The 17,694-nt window shown below is 47.3% G+C and overlaps 1 protein-coding gene across 1 annotated transcript in view; it reads right to left on the bottom strand.

The window, feature by feature from the left end:
* LOC138286975 (zinc finger protein 91-like) overlaps positions 1-16,280 on the bottom strand; it is a 249,486-nt gene extending 233,206 nt beyond the window's left edge. The window contains exon 1 of the mRNA XM_069227342.1: positions 16,172-16,280. The gene's annotated coding sequence lies outside the window, so the exon portion shown is untranslated. The remainder of the gene's footprint in view (positions 1-16,171) is intronic.
* Positions 16,281-17,694: the final 1,414 nt, after the last annotated feature.

The following is a 17,694-nucleotide window of genomic DNA, read 5'->3' as shown; positions in this document are numbered from 1 at the left end:
CTGTTGCTGGTGCGGGGTCCTACGGTGAGATCTGCGCTGAGTGGAAGTGATACTGGATTCTGGGCTCCCCCTTGGCCTGTTCCGATTACTTGGGCACGGTTAGAAGTGTTGGTGCGGAGCGGAACGATGGGCAAAGCTGATCAGCGCCAGGCCAAACTTACCTTTGAGGGGGGGGGAAAAAAAGAACGCTGCTGCGGCCCTCAGCCCCGTGAGGAGTCGAATGGAGAGGATAGCTCTGAGGTGTCGGTGAAGTCCATGTTCTTGGACCTTAAGACCAGCCTGGCTGGTATTGACGCCAAGCTGGACCATGTAACTGAACAGCTCGATCGCATCAGGGCCCGAGTGGACGAACACGATTCCAGGTTTGAGGTCCTGGAGTCACGCACCTCTGAGATAGAGGACGCACGCCAGGGTGACAGGGACCAGATTGCACGAATGGAGCGAATCCTTGAAGTCATACGCAATAAGAACGAGGACTTGGAGGCAAGGTCCCGCCGTAATAACATTCGCATCGTGGGGCTGCCGGAGGCGACCGATATGGGTCGAATGGAAGACTTTGTAGAGCGGATGTTATCTGACCTGTTTACTGGTGAGCTCTCTCGGATGTTAGTGGTTGAGAGAGCTCACAGGTACTTGGGGCCCGACCCCCGCCGGGGACTCCCCCACGTCCAATTATTGCGCAGCTACTGAATTACCGTGATCGAGACACTGTACTCCGTTTGGCAAGGGAGAGACGTCCGCTACTATATAAGAACTCGGAAATACATTTTTTCCCAGATTATACCCTTGGTGTGCAGTCTCAGAGGCGTGCTTTTCTGCCGGTCAAACGACTGTTGAATCAAGCGGGGTACGTTTTGCCCTACTATACCATGCTAAGCTGAGGGTACGTCATGAGGGTAAGATGCTCTACTTCACGGATCTGAAACAGGCGACCAAATTTGCTCGGCAGTTGCATAAGGTGCGGGAGACCGCGGGGCACCGGTGCCGTGGCGCTGATGACGTCGCCCTGAGTGACAATGACTAATAGGCTCCGATCGGCCCGGTGATCATTGTTGGAGCTCCTTGGGTGCGTTGGGGTTGCTTCTTGCCTGGACCCGTCTGTTTAGTGACCTGTAGTTGGCCCATGGGCCCCTCTTCCCCGGTGTTAGCGGGGCGGAGAGGTACTAGGCTGGTTACAGCCCCTGGGATGAGTCCTAACATACACTGTTCTTGTTTTCGAGGAGGGGTTTGGGGCCTAGATGGGTGGGCTTCTGGTTGGGTCCGTTTGGGGGGCCTGAGTGGGTGGGGGGCGGGGGAGATCTTACATGTTTGTGGGGTATTGTTTCTCTTCCTTTCTATGGATGTTTTGTTTGATCTTTTGTTATATTTTTGGCAGGTGGTGGTATGTCTTTGCGTGCAATACTGGATGACTGCTGATGGGACTGAGGGGTGAGGAAGTGTCTGTGGTTAGGTATTTGACTTGGAACGTACGAGGGCTCAATGATAGGAGGAAAGCTCGACTTGTGGCTGCATATGTTAAGCGACATGCAATTGATGTCTGTATGCTCCAGGAGACGCAATTGGTGAGGTCCACAGTATGCAGACTAGAAACTGGGTGGATAGGTGAGATGCACTGCTCCACGTACTCGGGTTACTCCTGTGGAGTTGCAATCCTACTTCGTAAGGGTCTGCAGTGGCGCACGAAAGAGGTCCTGGTAGATCCAAATGGTAGATACGTACTAATGAGTGGTGTGTTACTAGACAAAGCGTGTCGCCTAGTTGCTGTGTATAGGCCGAATGTTGATGATCCAGGTTTCTTCCTGGAGTTGTGGCGCCTGGTGGAGTCGCTGGGGCCGGGTGCGGTGCTCTGGGGGGGAGATTTTAATGTCGTACTAGATCCCAAGATGGATAGGGAGAGCTTGGCCAGGATGCAGCATGTTGCGGCGGCTAAATCTTTGGAGGCTGTGATGCGAGATGGTGCGCTGGTGGATTTATGGCGGCAGCAGCACAGAGAGGCGAGGGAGGGTACATGTTTGAATTATGTGCATGGCAGCTGGTCTCGAATTGATCGCTGGCAGGGGACCAGGGATATGTTGGTCTGGACTAGAGCGGTTGATCATCTCCCCCGTACGTTGTCAGATCATTCGCCGGGATGTCTGGAATTGGAGATACCGACTGAATTGGGTCGGTCCGGTATGTGGCGGCTACCTAGGGGGGCGCTTCGGGATGTGGCCTTCCGAGAGGAACTGCGCGAGGCGATTAGATTGTATTTTGCTGAGAATCAGGGGTCGGTGAGGTCCCCAGGCACTCTCTAGGAGGCATTTAAAGTTGTTATCAGAGGAGTCTGTCTTTCGAAACAGCATGGTATAGTTAAAGCTCTGAGGCGAGAGATCGCTGAAATTGAGGGTCAGCTTGCTGAGTTAGAGAGGCGGCTGGCTTCCCATTGGTCCAGTGATGTTCTTGCGGAGATCCATCGTGAGGTATCGCTGTATGAGGAGGCCTCCCTTAGGGAAATTTGCTTTATTGGGAGGGAGGCTCGTGCCCGCCAGTATGGGGAGGGCAAAAGGGCTGGACGTACACTAGCAGCTTTGCTTCACAAACCTTGGGCCAGTGACTATGTCTCTGAGGTCATAGATGATGAGGGCGGGAGTGTGTCGGGATCGGGTGGAGTTATGCAGGTGTTTACGGAATTTTACACGAGGCTTTATGCGGCTCCGGCGGGCTTTGGCGCGGCTGATGCACAGGTGCTCTTTGAGGACATTACGCTGGTATGGTTTGATGAGGTGCACAGGAAATACTTAGACAAACCGTTCTCGGTAGAAGAGGTGGCTGCGGCCATACGTGGTCTTCCTGGAGAGAAGTCTCCTGGTGTGGACGGCCTGTCCCCAGCGTTTTATAAAGAATATGTGGATATTTTAGCTCCTCGGCTACTGGAGGTCTATACAGAAGCCTTGGAGACTGGGTTGCTGCCGGCCTCGCTTCGGGAGGCTTTGATAGTGACGATCCTTAAACCTGGAAAGGACCCGACTCGATGCGATTCGTATCGTCCGCTCTCCATGATAAATATTGACAACAAAATCTTAGCAAAAATGATTGCAGCCTCTCCTCCCCAGATTAGTGCTACCTGATCAGTCGGGTTTTGTCCCGGGAAGGTCTACAAGTCATAACTTGCGCACCTTTTTCGCGGTGGCGGGTACACTGGTGGAGGATGATAATGCAGCAGCTGTTTTCCTGGACGCGGCTAAGGCGTTTGATTCCTTGACCTCGGACTATATGTTCGCTCTGTTGGGTTGGGTGGGACTTAGCGCGCGCTCCCTACGCTGGATCAAACTGTTGTATACATTGCCCACTGCTAGACTGCACCTTAATGGAAGCGTGTCCGCTCCATTTCCGGTTGCGCGAGGCACACGCCAGGGATGCCCGTTGTCCCCTCTTCTTTTCGCTGCGGCGATGGAGCCCTTGGCGGCTCGGCTTCGACAGAAATACAACGATAGAGGATTGCAATTCCGGCAGCGCCCTATTTTGATATCTCTGTATGCTGATGATATTGCATTATATGTACGGAATCCTGAAGAGAATCTGGACACGCTATTAGATGAGATCGTACGCTTTGGAACCTTTTCAGGTATCACTATTAATTGGTCTAAATCTGTGGTGCTGCCTTTGACCCCTAAGGCGTCGCGGTTTGATTCCCGATACCCCCTGGAGTGGGCGGAGGGGCCGGTGCGGTACTTGGGTATACAGCTGAGTTGTGATGTGGAGGAGCTGTGGCTGGCTAACTATGGTGCTGCTTTGGCGTGGCTGGAGAGGAAGGTTGAGACCTGGCGAGCCCTCCCGTTATCATTGATAGGGCGTATCGCTATTGCAAAGATGGTGGTCCTTCCGAAGTTTTTGTACTTGTTTGTGAATCTTCCTCTTCCGCTCTCGAGGGGCTACTTAAAACGTCTGCGCTCAGCGCTGATTTGTTTGGCATGGGCGGGTCGACGTGCGCGTATTTCTTGGGAGAGGTTGACGCTGCCGTTCGAATTAGGCGGGCTCGCTGCGCCGGACATGGAGCTATACTATCTTTGTGCTCAGGTGCATTTTGCGTATTACTGGCTGAATCCTATCCGTTATCTGCCTCACTTGGCGCCTGAGAGTGACTCTGTGTGGCCAGATGACCTGGCGCGGTCATTTGGCAGACGCGCTCCGTCCCGGGTGCAGGGGATTGATGCAGTGGCATGCACCATGTGGGCGTGGGGTGTGTTGATGCAGCGATCTGGGGTCACTGTCCCTTATGCTCCTTCTTTACCAGTCATGGCGATAGCCGATGGACAGTTGTATCGCGATGGTGGGGTACATGGGTTTCTCCGAGAGGCTGGCCTGACTGAGTTGAGAGATTGGATGGTAGATGGCCGCTTGCTTGATGTTTCTGAGGTGCTGGCTGGTAGCGAGGGCACGGCGCTACAGCGTATGTATGTTATCCGAGTCCGTTCTTTTTTGCGGAACCGCCTGCATGGTTCGGCTGAGGCTCCTGTGGTGTTCCGTGCACTGGAGGTTCTCTGCTGTGCGCAGTCGCCTAATAGGCTGGTCACCAAATTATATAACTGTATGCAAGAGCAGAGGAATGATCTCCGGGAATTGTCTAGGCTCGCATGGGAAGCGGACCTGGGAGAGCCCATCTCGGAGGTCTTGTGGCGTGACTGCTGTGCGCATATGAGAGCGTTGACACCAAATTACAGGTTCAGACTGTTACATTTTAAATTTTTGCACAGACTATACTATACCCCAGCGTGGCTGCACTCTTTGGGGTTACGTGAAGATGCGTGCTGTGTTCGTTGTCGGGCGCCGGCGGCGGGATTTTTGCATTTGGCATGGGAGTGTGCAGATGTCTATGCTTTCTGGGTGGCAGTTTTTGATGCAATCTCCGAAATGATTGAACTAGAGATACCTGCCTCTCCTAGAACTGCGCTGCTTGGGTGCGTGGAGGATATCCGGGCAACGCATAGGCGTTTGGTAGGTCTGCTTTTGCTGCTGGCTAAGCGTAGAGTTGCCATGTGCTGGGGTGGGACGAGAGTGCCGCGCTGCTCTGAATGGTTAAGTGATGCAGCTTTTTGCCATGATCAGCTCATGGTTTTCTGGAGCTTGATGCCTGAAGGGTCTAGACCCAAAGATATTTGGGCCCCGTTGAATAAATTCTTAGCGGCCCGAAACGAGCGAGCGATATAACTGAAGAAGCCCAGACTGCGGTGTTACCCCCCTCTGCCCGTTGGGATTTACGTCAGGAACTGTGGCTGGCTGCTGATGTCTGGCTGCCTTTTTTTTTTTTTTTGTATCTGCTGATGTTCCCTTCTTATGTTGTACGTTATTGTCAATACATCACTGTCAGAGAGATGCCATGAGGTACTTTGGTACGGATTTTGTCACCGATAATGGATGGGAAAATTTAAAAGTGAATTTCAGATCGTAATGATCAATGTGTATCTATCTGATTTTTCCCTTACGAAATGTATGCTGATATTGTGGATGATGGCTACTCTTCTTTCGTTGTGATGCTGTAGGGGACTGTTTGTGTTTTTGTATGTTTAATATGATAAAATCAATAAAAAAAATAAAAAAAAATATTGCCGTCACCGTTTCGAAGATACAGTCAGACCCTCCAATGAATTTTTCTAATAACTGTAAAACTGAAGTTAAAACTCTCTCCAGACACTGTAAGGTATTTGACATTTTTATTTCTTGATCGGTGGGTTGACAAAACTGTATTTCGCTTACTTCCAGGTCTGGAGTAACTGACAAGTTAGAAATCAACGAAGGATGAAATTGAAAAGTTGCAGACCTGAAGGGGGAGGGGAAATCCCTACCGACTGCAAGGACCACCTCCCCCTCAATTCGATTACCATATCTCTTACATAACTCTACATCCAGGTTTGGTAGTGTGAAGTTGTTGTATCCAGTAGTGAGAAGAAGACCAGCAGATCGGAATGTTCTTAAATTGCAAACTTTATTCCAATATCCACACCAACGTCCTCAGCAGCCCTCCAGAGAAAGATAAAGATTTGTCAACTGTCTCCTCTGGAATGCCGCTGAGCACGCCAGAATTCACTGCAGGCAACCTTCCATAAAGGTGCACTGCTATACATAACACTACACAATATCGTAAAACATAACAGAAGTCATCATCTCAAACCTCTGAAGCTATTTGCTGTGATGGCCCCTCTCGATGGGTTGACTGAGAGCGAGTCATCGCCTCTAGAACTGCTGATGATAAAGGGCAGAATAAGAGGTAGGACGTGGGGGGGGGCCCAGATGCAAGCGGACTGAAGACGGCCTCACAGGACTCCGAAACATCCTTGTGTGAGGCGGACACCACAAACTTTGAGTTCAAGCGTGCCCTGGTCCCTACAGATGTCACCGTACCTTCCCCTTGCATAGCTTTGACTAACCCCACCCATTGTGACTCATATTAGAAATCGGACTCTCCTGCTGGAGTTTCTCCTTTTCCCAAAGAGTAAAGATCGGATTTTTCCTTTTCAACTGCAAGGTTGAGGAGTCCTTATTCCGAAAATGATTAGATTTTGTTTTTGCACTGGATCTTCCCTGAAGCAAACAACCAGATCTCAGTTTTTTTCACAGTCATTTTGCAGAAAAACGGCTGGTAATTTGGGCCAGTGCTGATTAGAAATTACATGTTAGCAACTATTAAGGCAGATAGTGGCTAATAGTGGCCCTGGAGGTAATTAGGCTGAAAGCACCACCACCTGGAGTGGACGCTTTGGCAGAGGATGATTGGACGCTATTAAGTCTCGCACTCTGTGTTTCGTTCCTTCTTGACTTAGGCTGGTACTGAGCGGAATGCTGAACAGAGGCAGGTAGGCGCAGATACCAGGTATTCCTAAAGTGTTTCAAAGCACGTGGCAGGGAGCGGGAGCTGACACAGCCCGCAAGCCGCACCTGAACCTAACCGGGCTGCTTCCGCAGGCGCGGGGCTCAACCTCGTGCAGCTGCTCTAGAGCATTGCTCTCCCTGTTCTCGAGGCACGAGTCAGCGAAGGCAGGGGCCAAAGACTGGGGGTAGGGGCCAATGTCCATAAAAACTGGGGGATGCAGGCCAGGAAGCTAAGGGTGGCCATGGCAGCCAAGCATGCAGCACAGTCCCCCGCTGGCCACCATGAAAATTAGCGCAAAGGAGAGACACAAAAGAAAAAAGTAGTTAGTTCACAGTAAAACATATCGGCAATCGTGCAAATATCCATGTAACAGGGTCAGTCTGCAAGGAGGTAACAAAATCGCCCTAAGGCTGGACAAAAAGCATTTACCAATGGCATCAAGAGATTTTTTAAAGGCAAGCCCACGAACGAGCGAAAGCGATGAGCGTGGTTAAAGCCCACAAATAGACAGGTTGGAAAGTGCTTGCACAGTCGACCTAAAAACATACAGTGAAGAAGCACTGGAGATCTTGGAAGCTGAAATTTGAAGATAGGAAAGTATTCGGCTCATATTCACAATGCTTTTGGAACAGAAGCGGTTCGGATTCCTTTTTTAAATGTTACAGTTCCGGATGTGGTAACAGAGCTGGTTAAAGTGAACTCCAGTACCTTGCCGTGTCTCATGAAACAACTGAATAGGTCTGTGGTATTCTCTTGAGTCTTCAACTCGGCTAAAAGCTCTTTTTTGAAGGCTGAAGCTCTTCCCCTGAAATACTCTCTGCTACGCAGGAGTTGTTTGCCAGCAAACATGTTCAACTTTCCTGCTAAATAAGTATGTGCAGTCTTGGTTATGCTTTTTGGGTGATAGAAGCTATCTTTAACTATGTTCTACTTTCAGTGAGGAACAGCTGGAGTTTTGACAGAAAAGGTGTGATGTGGTCACAGTTTTTGCTTCCAAACTAACAAGTTAATTATCTTGCTGCCATTTCCAGCAACCCCAGATGAATTTTCTTTGTTCTCTACTCTCTACTGATGAAGGGCTAAACCTAGAAACATGTGTCTAGAGATATGCAGCAATGTGTGCACCAACGTTGGTGAAAAACTACAGATAATTTTCAAGTAAGAACTAACTGCGAACTGCATTTGCCAGGATGCAAAGGGGCGAACTGTGCTGGGATGTGAGGCAGTGTGCTCCCAACCCCCCTTCCTGTTTAAAAGGCTCCCTTCAGCCAGTGAGCTGATGAGCTTTGGAGATGCACCTGTGTGCCTGCGAGTGGTACTTGACCCAAGAGGATTTTGGCATCATTTCCAGCAAACCCAGATAAAATTTCTTTGTTCTCTACTCTACTGATGGAGGGCTAAACCCAGAAGCACGTGTCTAGAGGTATACACCAATGTCTGCACCAACTTTGGTGAAAAACTACACATAATTTTCAAGTAAGAGCTAACTGTGAACTGCATTTACCAGGATCCAGTATGCCCCCAACTTCCCTCCCTACCAAACTGTACTAACCTGTCTGAAATCACAGATTTTTCACAGAAATGCTCAGGACTTGAACTGTGAGTACCTAATCTGGTATCCTTACTTAACTTAAACTAATGGTGGATAGAGAATGAGGAGAGTCAAAGGCAGTGTCCACTGGTCGATGTTAACTAATACAAAATGCAACAAGCTAGAATGGAGCAATCCCTACATATTATTTAATAACCCCACATTAACCTGGTGAGGTGTAGACAAATAAAACGCACCTGATTTTCAGCAGCTGTATTCCTCAAAGTCAATAACACTACACGTTTATAAGGGCTGGAAGCTATAGGCCCATGGTTACCAACCTTTTGACTTATGTGGACCCCCACGTTATCATTACTGGAACCCAGGGACACCCACAGAATAATTGCTGGATTCTGGGGAGCCCCGACAGTCACTGCTGGAAGCCGGGGACCTGGCCCTAAACACGGTCAATGATTTGAAATGCAAAACAATACACAGTGCAATCAGTCTTGCATTTGCTAGAGTTAGAGCTATTGGTGTTGTAAATGACAATGTCTTTTACCTATGTATTTTGGTTTGGAGTGGAGTGGATGTATGTGGTGTGGAGTGGAGTGGAATTATGTGGGCTGTATTGGAATTATCAGTTGTGGAATTGTGTGGTGTGGAGTGTATGTGTGTAGTATAATTATGTGGCATGGTGACTAGATGAGGGTGAGAGCTGCACAGAATAGATAGAATAAAATGGGGAAAGGTAGTTTGTGCAGGAAGTGATGAATGAACCAGAGACAGGAGCAGAAAGCGTGTATGAGAAAGAGAAAGAAGGGGAGAGCAGGCCATAGACACAAAGAGGAAGTACCTGTATACGCAAAAGACACCATAAGAAGAGGAGAAGAGTGAGATTTTGAGGTACGGAAACCTTGAAAATGCCAATCACAGAGCCCGGATACCGTTGTGGGTGACAAGTTGCGCTTTTCAAATACATGATTGATTGAGTCACTTTATTTATAAACACTTAATTAATCTTTGATATTATTTCATTTTCTACGCAGTTGTGGACCCGCGAGGAGGCTTTGCATACCCCCAGGGGTCCCGGATCACAGGTTAGGAACCACTGCTATAGATGCATCCGGCAGAGCAGCCTTCAAGACATCCCTCAACCTCTACCACCACCTGCGGAAAGCAACAAAGAAGACAGCCCTAGCCACACACATCAAAACCAACACCAACGCAGAACTTTTTAACATCATTAAGGAATTCTCCACCCTGGCTGCCAGCAAAAAGAATATCACACCCTCACAAGAGTTGTGCAACAACCTCACCCACTTCTTCCAAGACAAGAATGCAATCATATACAGAAACTTTGAACCCCCACCTACAGACTTCCTCAACAGATACGCCACCACCATAACTGACACAACCTGGAACTTCCTCTCCCCCAAGGACATCACCTCCACCACGAAATCTATCCACTTGGGAGCTCCCACAGACCTATGCCCGCACCTCATCTTCAACCTTGGAAACCAAAGGATTGGCCAGGAACTCACCACCCAACTCACCACCCTGCTCAACACCTATCACTACAACAACATTTCCTGACTCCTGGTAACACGCCTAAGTCAGACTACTACTCAGAAACCTTCCACCGACCCCAGCAAACCCAGAACTACTGGCCAATCTCCCTGCCCCCATTCCCAGCGAAGGGACTGAAAAACATCATCAACAAGTAAATCATGACATACCTGGAGCAGAACCAGCTACTTGACACCTCCAAATCCGGCTTTTGCAGCAATCACAGCAGTAAAATTGCCCTGATCGCAGCCACCAACGTCATCTGAACCCTCCTCGGCCAAGGAGAAACAGCAGCTTTGATCCTCTTCGACTAATCAGCAACCTTTGACACCATATCCCACCACATGCTGATCGAAAGACTCCACCACATCAGAATCCAAGGGGACGCGCTCAGATAGATCCCCTCCTTCCTCACCGGAAGAACCCAGAGGATCCACCTCCCATCTTACGACTCTGAACCCAAGGAGATCACCTGTGTCTCCCCCAGGGTTCATCCCTCAGCCCCACCCTCACTGCATATATGACGCCACTGGCCAACATCGTCAGATCCCACAGCCTCAACATAATTTCCTATGCAAATGACACCCAATTCATCCTCTCGCTCACCAACGACCCCTCCACCACCAGAACCAGCTTCCACAGATGCATGAAAAGTGTCACTGACTGGATGAAGAACAACTGCGCGCAGTTGAACACAGACAAGACGGAAGAACTGATCTTTGGCAATAGCAGCAACACATGGATGACTCCTGGTGGCCATCCGACCTAGGACCCACACCCACTCCCTCCGACCATGCCAGAAACCTCTGAATAATCAATGACAACATGCTCACCATGAAATCACAGATCAGTGCCGTCTTCCCTGCCTGCTTCCTTACTTTGCACCTGCTACATAAGATCTGAAAGTGGCTACCTCTACACATGAGATGCACCATGACAGAGGCCCTCATCACCAGCCGACTGGACTGCAGCAAAGCCCTCTGTGTAGGAATCGCTGCACATCTCCTACAGAGACTTCAAACCATACAGAACGCCGCAGCCAGACTCATCCTCTGCCTTCCCTGACGAACCCACATAACACCCTTAGGTAACTAAACTGGCTTCCCGTACATAGGAGATGCCAATTCAAGCTGCTAATCTACACACCTGAGGACCCACGTACATAAGCCACCACCTGAACTTCCACCAGCCATTGAGAAGACTATGTTCTGCTTCCCTTTCACCTGCCCATACTTCCCACATCTACCGAAGCAGAAGTGGAGGATGCTCCTTCTCTCACATCGCAGCAAAAACCTGAAAGAGCCTCCCCATCACCTCCGGACCATCACCTCACCTCTGGATATTTGAATGGCCCTCAAGATTTGGCTGTCTGAATGAGCCCCCAGGATCTGCAAGCGCCTGGATACCCTATCAGGTGATTAGCTGCACTTTATAAATCCTGACTGATAGGCAACAAACAATATTCACATACGCACCAGCCTGAGGCTTACTTCTTTCTTTACACTGGGCTCTGAAGGATGGTGTGGCCATAGAGATAAAGTAGACACCTTCCTTCTTCATTGCTCTTCAGCAATTGACACTGTCCATGTGATCAGGACAAAAAACAAGCAGACAATGCTGCACTGAAGAACTAATGCCCTGGTCTTAGTTACTATGGATAGGTTACCAGTTTTAAGTTCGGAGCACACAAACAAAGGAGAAATTTCCATGACTTCAGGCTAGACGGATAATAATTTTTAAAAGGTTGGGCTAATTCTGTTATCACTCTACACCTACAGATGTTGTCACACTGTCCGATATAGGCTACAGTTGCATTCAGAATCAGTCACCCTTGCTACAAGGATGTGTTTGTTTAAGGTTTATACATCCTTCATGTTGCATTTCTCATTTAAAGAGTAGTTATTGGAAGGTTATGTGGAATGTTGCTCAGAAAGGAAGTAGAAGGGAGCTAGGATCCATCTGTAGACATTCTAAGCAGAGCAGCTAGCCTGCCATGGTCTTGCTTTAAGGATTTTCCCGAATGTTGTTCCCTGACTGAAACAAAGTATTTCCCTCTTCTAACTATTGCTAGCTCTAGGGACTTCTTTATAACAGTGATGAGTAAAACCACCTCAGCAAGTCACAAATCAAGATCCAGCCACAGAGCAAGGAGCAAACAGCAGTTTTAACAAACTGCAGACTTTGTAATTCCTTGGACCTATGCTTGCAAGCACTATAGCACTGCGTTGAAACTCTCAGACTGTGCCCTACTTCTGTTCTGCATCATCGAAAGACCTTCATCTGCACACTTGCTGTGCCTCCACAAGAAGGACCTTACACACGAGCAGCCTCAAGCATGATACCTCACCTGCCTCAAAGCTGGAATCTCTCCTTACCTAATCTGAGAGCAGCATGTTCTGGAAGATAGCAATCAGCATGTGCCCCTCTGTCTGCTGGTTCACCACCTGAAAAGTAGCTGCTCATAGCATTTGAGAAAACACAACACTGCTCACCGTCCACTTGATGTAAGAAGCTTTTACGGTAAACTACACTTGGCTCAAGACATTCTTTTAGCCAATAAGGAAAATAAAATGAAGACAGATAAAGGGCCACCGATTTAAGGGACACATTTTGAGAGAGGAGTTGAAAGGATTATGTGATGCAGGTTTCACTGAACGCATCAATACTTTAGATTGGTAACATCCAGTGCTAACAGTGCAAAATAGAATAGCAAAACTTATATGTGCATAAACCTCAGGCACCCGAACTACATTTGGTGTACTGGCACCCATTCTCACATATAAAAATATGCTTGCAATGACAAGACAACTAATCTTGTTTATTACACCAGAAGGGGAATATTCATTTTTAAAGATGCTCACTGGTTAACGTTAGAATCTGGAATGATCTTAGGGTGAGTTTTCAAGACAACATATTGATTTATGGTAAGGAAAAAAACAGAACATGACAACACCCCGAGGATGGTACTGGGGTTAGGAAGGGAAGCATGATTGATTATGTGCTGTGTTTGCTGTTGAAGGGGTTGACTACCTCAGGCACAGTGTATGTTCTGATGGTGTGAAACCTGACTTTACACTGTTAGATGCAATTCTGAAAGTCCTTGCCTCCAAGAGTTAGAACAACTGAGTCTGGGTCACGGCAAACATTATTAAAAATAGTAGCCATTTTCTTCTCATAGGACACAGCCACTGAACAAGGGGGTGCTTTTGAGAGGGCAGAAAAAGCCCAGTAAAACTTCTGATGACTTCAAGAGGACAACATTTAAATGCTATAGCATGAAAAATGTGTGCTTCCAGAGATAAGAGCGATGTGATGATAGATGTGAGTACATACAAGATAGGAATGGTACTGATTCAGGGTAGAAAGAACAGTTGTCTTTGTGTCCAGAACACTGAAAGGAGCAGAGGCAAGTTAAAAGTGTAGTGCAAAAAGAAGCATTAGCGTTAGTGGGTGGCACAGCATTTCCACACTTATCTAAGTGGCATAGATTGTGAACTCTACACAGATTATGAACCCTTAGTAGAAAGTTTTTCACCAAAAGCAACAAGAAGAGCGTTACCAGGGTTCGCTAAATGCAACTTTAGGATTAAGTGCGTAACTGGTCTGAAAAATGTTTATGCAGACCACCAAAGGGGAGAATGAGGCTATTGATCGGATGCTGGTGAGCCAGGAATCTAGTTGGAGTGGAGTAATCAGTGAGGACCAATAAATGGCGGAAGTCCAATGTAATAAGAAATAAATGTAAAAAAAGAATCAGTGTTTCTGGTGGACTTAGAAAAATGGATCTGATAGGCTTTTAAGTTATATTTCTAAAGTGCTCGAGTACGTGAGGGTGTCTTGGCACTAGGAGTCTGTGCTTCTCAGGTGAAAAGGCAGTTTGTTCCACAACTGACTGGTGGTGCAAACAGAACTGCGACCACCACAGGAGGCTTTTTTCTCCTGGGGACACAAAAAAGAAAGTATGTTGCAGATCTCAGATTTCTGGTAGGATTGTAACACCTGAGTTGGTTAGCAAGAGGGTTAGGTCGGATGCTAAACAATGTCTTGTGGACTAAAAGTGCTTTAAAGGCCACCTTTTTCCACTGGAACCCAGTGAAGTTAAGTCAAAACTTTTGATACAGACACAAATTTGGGGAGAGTGTTCAGAAGGTGGGCTGCTGCGTTGTGCAGCATCTGGAGTTTACTGAGTGCGGATTGTCCAATGTCCATATAAAGAGCATTACAATAGTTCATTTGTGATATGACAAGAGCAATGGCTACCGATTTCTGAAGGTAAAACGGGATGAACTTAAGTACCTTAGGAAGAGATCTGAGCAATAAGAAGCAAGATGATGTCAGTCTGCTAAATTGCTCTGTAAAAGATAGATCGGTATCAAAAATTAGCCCAAGATTTTTTACTTTGGGAGCAGGGTTTTGAGGTGGGCCTAAGGACTGACCCTAAAAACAATGACCTCTTTTTTTTCAGAATTTAATTTCAAACAATTGGAAGTCATCCAATTGGCGGTATCCTGCATTCAGCTACCGAATCTGTATGCAACATCCTCAACATTACTTGGGGTAGGTACAAAAATGTGCAGGTCATTAGCATAGGTCCCAGTGGCAAAGCCATGGGGATGGTCAGCTTGGCCAGTTGTGCCACGTAAATGTTAAAGAGTGTGGGATCCAGTGGCGATCCTTGTGTAACCCCACAGAGAAAAATGATTTCGACTGGAACCCCCTGCTGTCTCTTAAGGAGAAGATGAGATCGTAAGCCGACCCAGTGATGCTGATATCAGACTATCTTTTTAACAAGACGGCATGACTAACCATATCGAAAGCGGCAGAAATCCCAGAGGATCAATGCTGCGCTGTCGCTATTATCTCTGATCTCTTCTGAGACAGCAGTGAGGGCTGTGTCGGTGCTACAACCTGATTTAAAGCCATATTGAACCTCTTCCAACAGGTTATTCTCATCTAAATATCTGGGTAAAGTATTATTGAAAAGTTTTTAAAGTAGTTTGGCAGGGCAGATAAGCCGTGAAATTGGATCAAAGTTTTTCTCCTCGGGGTACAACTATTTTTTTTTATTTTTTAAATTAACAAGGGGAGAATCGAGACGTTTTCCCCCTGAGCGGCCGGAAATACATCTGTAGCGATGATGACATTCAATAGGGTCGTCAAAACTGACACAAGACAATCGACCGAAGATTGCATTGTCTTAGCTGGACACGGATCGGAGGGAGCTCCGGATTTCTCTTGGCCAATCAGCTTGACCGTCTGGTCAGTACTCAGTAATGAGGCGGGGGGGGGGAAGACGAAACTCCAATTTTCCAGGGTCTGGAGGCAAGGGCGTTGGGCTTGGATCAGATGCAAAGCCAGTGGAGCCAAATTCCCTGAATATTATTTCCAATTTATTTTGTTTAAAACTCGGCCAGTTTATACCAGAACCCTTCATTTAAGGGATGATTAGAAAGGAGGGGCTGGATTTAAGAGAGAAAGTGTTGTACCTTAAAAAGTTCCTTTGAGGAGTTCAGGGCAGATTCGATTCCATTTGTTAAGAATTTGGTCTTTTCTGCTATGATATTTTTTTTATATTCGCTAATGACATGTCTGTCGTTATCGCTACCCTCTTCGCTATAATCACGTCTCCACTTTCTTTCAGGAGGACAGCATTTTTGCCTCACGACTGGAAGAAAACCACAGTGCAGAAGGCTGCTTCCTGTAAGATGTGACTACAGGTTAAGGTAAATGGTGGCCCCTTCACTGGATTCGCTACCAATCGGGTTTTGTAAGAAGACTAACATGCACACTGATGCGGCAGCAGGCGGAGGGTCTCTGTGAGCGCCTTACGCTGCAGAGGGGCAGCTGCACAGTACACAGCATCCCTCGGCCCCGAGGCCAGTCCCGCTCCCGGCAGGGGCCACAGCCTGCAGGAAGCTCAGCCCCGTCCTCCGGAGGCAGCCCCGCCTGGCTCGGCCCGGTTCGTTTCAAACGGACAGCAACACGGTGGGAGCAGTCAGCCCGGTGTTATTTAGATGTTTGATATCACGAAACGTGGAAGAAAATACAAACCTGTGACCGCTCCTCTCACATAAAGTACAATCCACTATTATGACTTTAGGTGATACGTTTCCCTTGTCTTCGTCGCTGTATTTCACGTGCGATAAAATGTCACTCGAAGTCGTTCAAATGTCATTCATATTTACACTGAAATTATGAAAATATCACACACAGCAATCTCCTACCTGAGCGGAAACCCGTGCAGCCATCTCCGGGCTCTCTCCTCCTGGGGGGCGGAGTTGGAGTCTGGTGACAACTGCTCAGACACTTCCGCCTCTGCTTGAGCACACAGGAGAAGCCGGAAGTGGCGTCACCGTCCACTCGGACACCGCCAGTGACCCGGAAAAGGAAACCCTCCTCCCTTTCAGACACCGTGCTCAGTCAATTACATCAGCAGAGGAGGAGCGACATCTGGGGGCCGTTATCTGGGTATTTAGATGTCACAGATGGGGTTCCTCCTAAAACCAGCTGAGATGGCAACACTAGCTGCAGACATGGATTTTCTTAAGATACACAGAACAAGCATTTCTAATGCAATGGGTCTCGCGTTTGCTCGAGTTGGACTTGTTAGTTGCAAATTCCTAACTGGACTTTTCTTGCCACATAAATTGAAAATGAAAAGTAAAACAGTTGACATAAGCGAGCCGATTCAAAGAGCCACGGCCGACATAAGCATGAGCGCGAAGGAGAAACACAAAAGGAAAAAGAGGTTTGCCCACAGTCAGACAGATTGGCAAACGTGCAATTAACCATGTAACAAGGTCGATGGCCAAGGCGGTAACAAAACTGCCCAAAGGAGGGACAAACGTAAAGCATTTACCAATGATAAAGGATTTTTTAAAGGCAAGCCCATGAACGGGCAATAGTGATGGGCAGGCGGTGGGCGTCTTTAAAAGTCCACACATAGATTACAACACATCAGAGCGCTTGCGCGCTTCACCTAAAAACAGCATATCCAGTCCAGGATGCCACACAGATGCGGTATTACTAGATGGGTGGTGCATCAGTGCAATGGATACAAAGAACAAGGAATCTCGGGTGTGTTAATATATTTTTATCATTGGGTTTGTTTGTTTGGTTTTAGACCAGATTTGAGGGGTAGCCTGACACACACTAAGCAAGTTCTTCATGTAAGAGTGTCTTAAAGACAGGCCGTCCTTTCACAGGGGTAAGTTGCAATAAATCAGCAAAAACACCTGCATGTTTCCCTCCAAAAAGGACATCATACTCTGTCTTCAATATCTGTTGCATTCTATAATGTACAAAGGCAAGCATTAAGTTTGAGACCATGCTCACTATATCAATGATAAAGAGTTTCAATTTCTTAAAAACTTTGGAAACTTCGTAACAATCGTCTCCAGATAACTTTTGTTGGTAGTCCAGTTTATTGTTGTATTTAACAGGGAGCATAAGTAAAAGATGTAAGGTAATTCCTTTGATGTTGTGTGCAGCTAATCCTGTAGGTGCTGCTACTACACACGATAAAATAGAATCTGTAGTCTTCTGTCGATAGGTGATCAACATTTGTATTCAAAAGTTTTTTCCAGTTTCAGCTTGTCCACTGATAAACAAAAGAATTGGTTTAACACTTGAACATTTACATTTATGGTTTTCATGAAGGAATCTATGCTCTATTTTCTCTTTGACTTCCATGTACATTTCTTTCTAGTCATTATTGAGCTGCTCTACTTACTGTTCCAAGTTAACA

This window comes from Pleurodeles waltl, chromosome 4_1, assembly GCF_031143425.1.
Source record: "Pleurodeles waltl isolate 20211129_DDA chromosome 4_1, aPleWal1.hap1.20221129, whole genome shotgun sequence".
NCBI classification, from domain to species: Eukaryota; Metazoa; Chordata; class Amphibia; order Caudata; family Salamandridae; genus Pleurodeles; species Pleurodeles waltl.
This window is presented reverse-complemented; position numbering and strand designations above follow the sequence as displayed.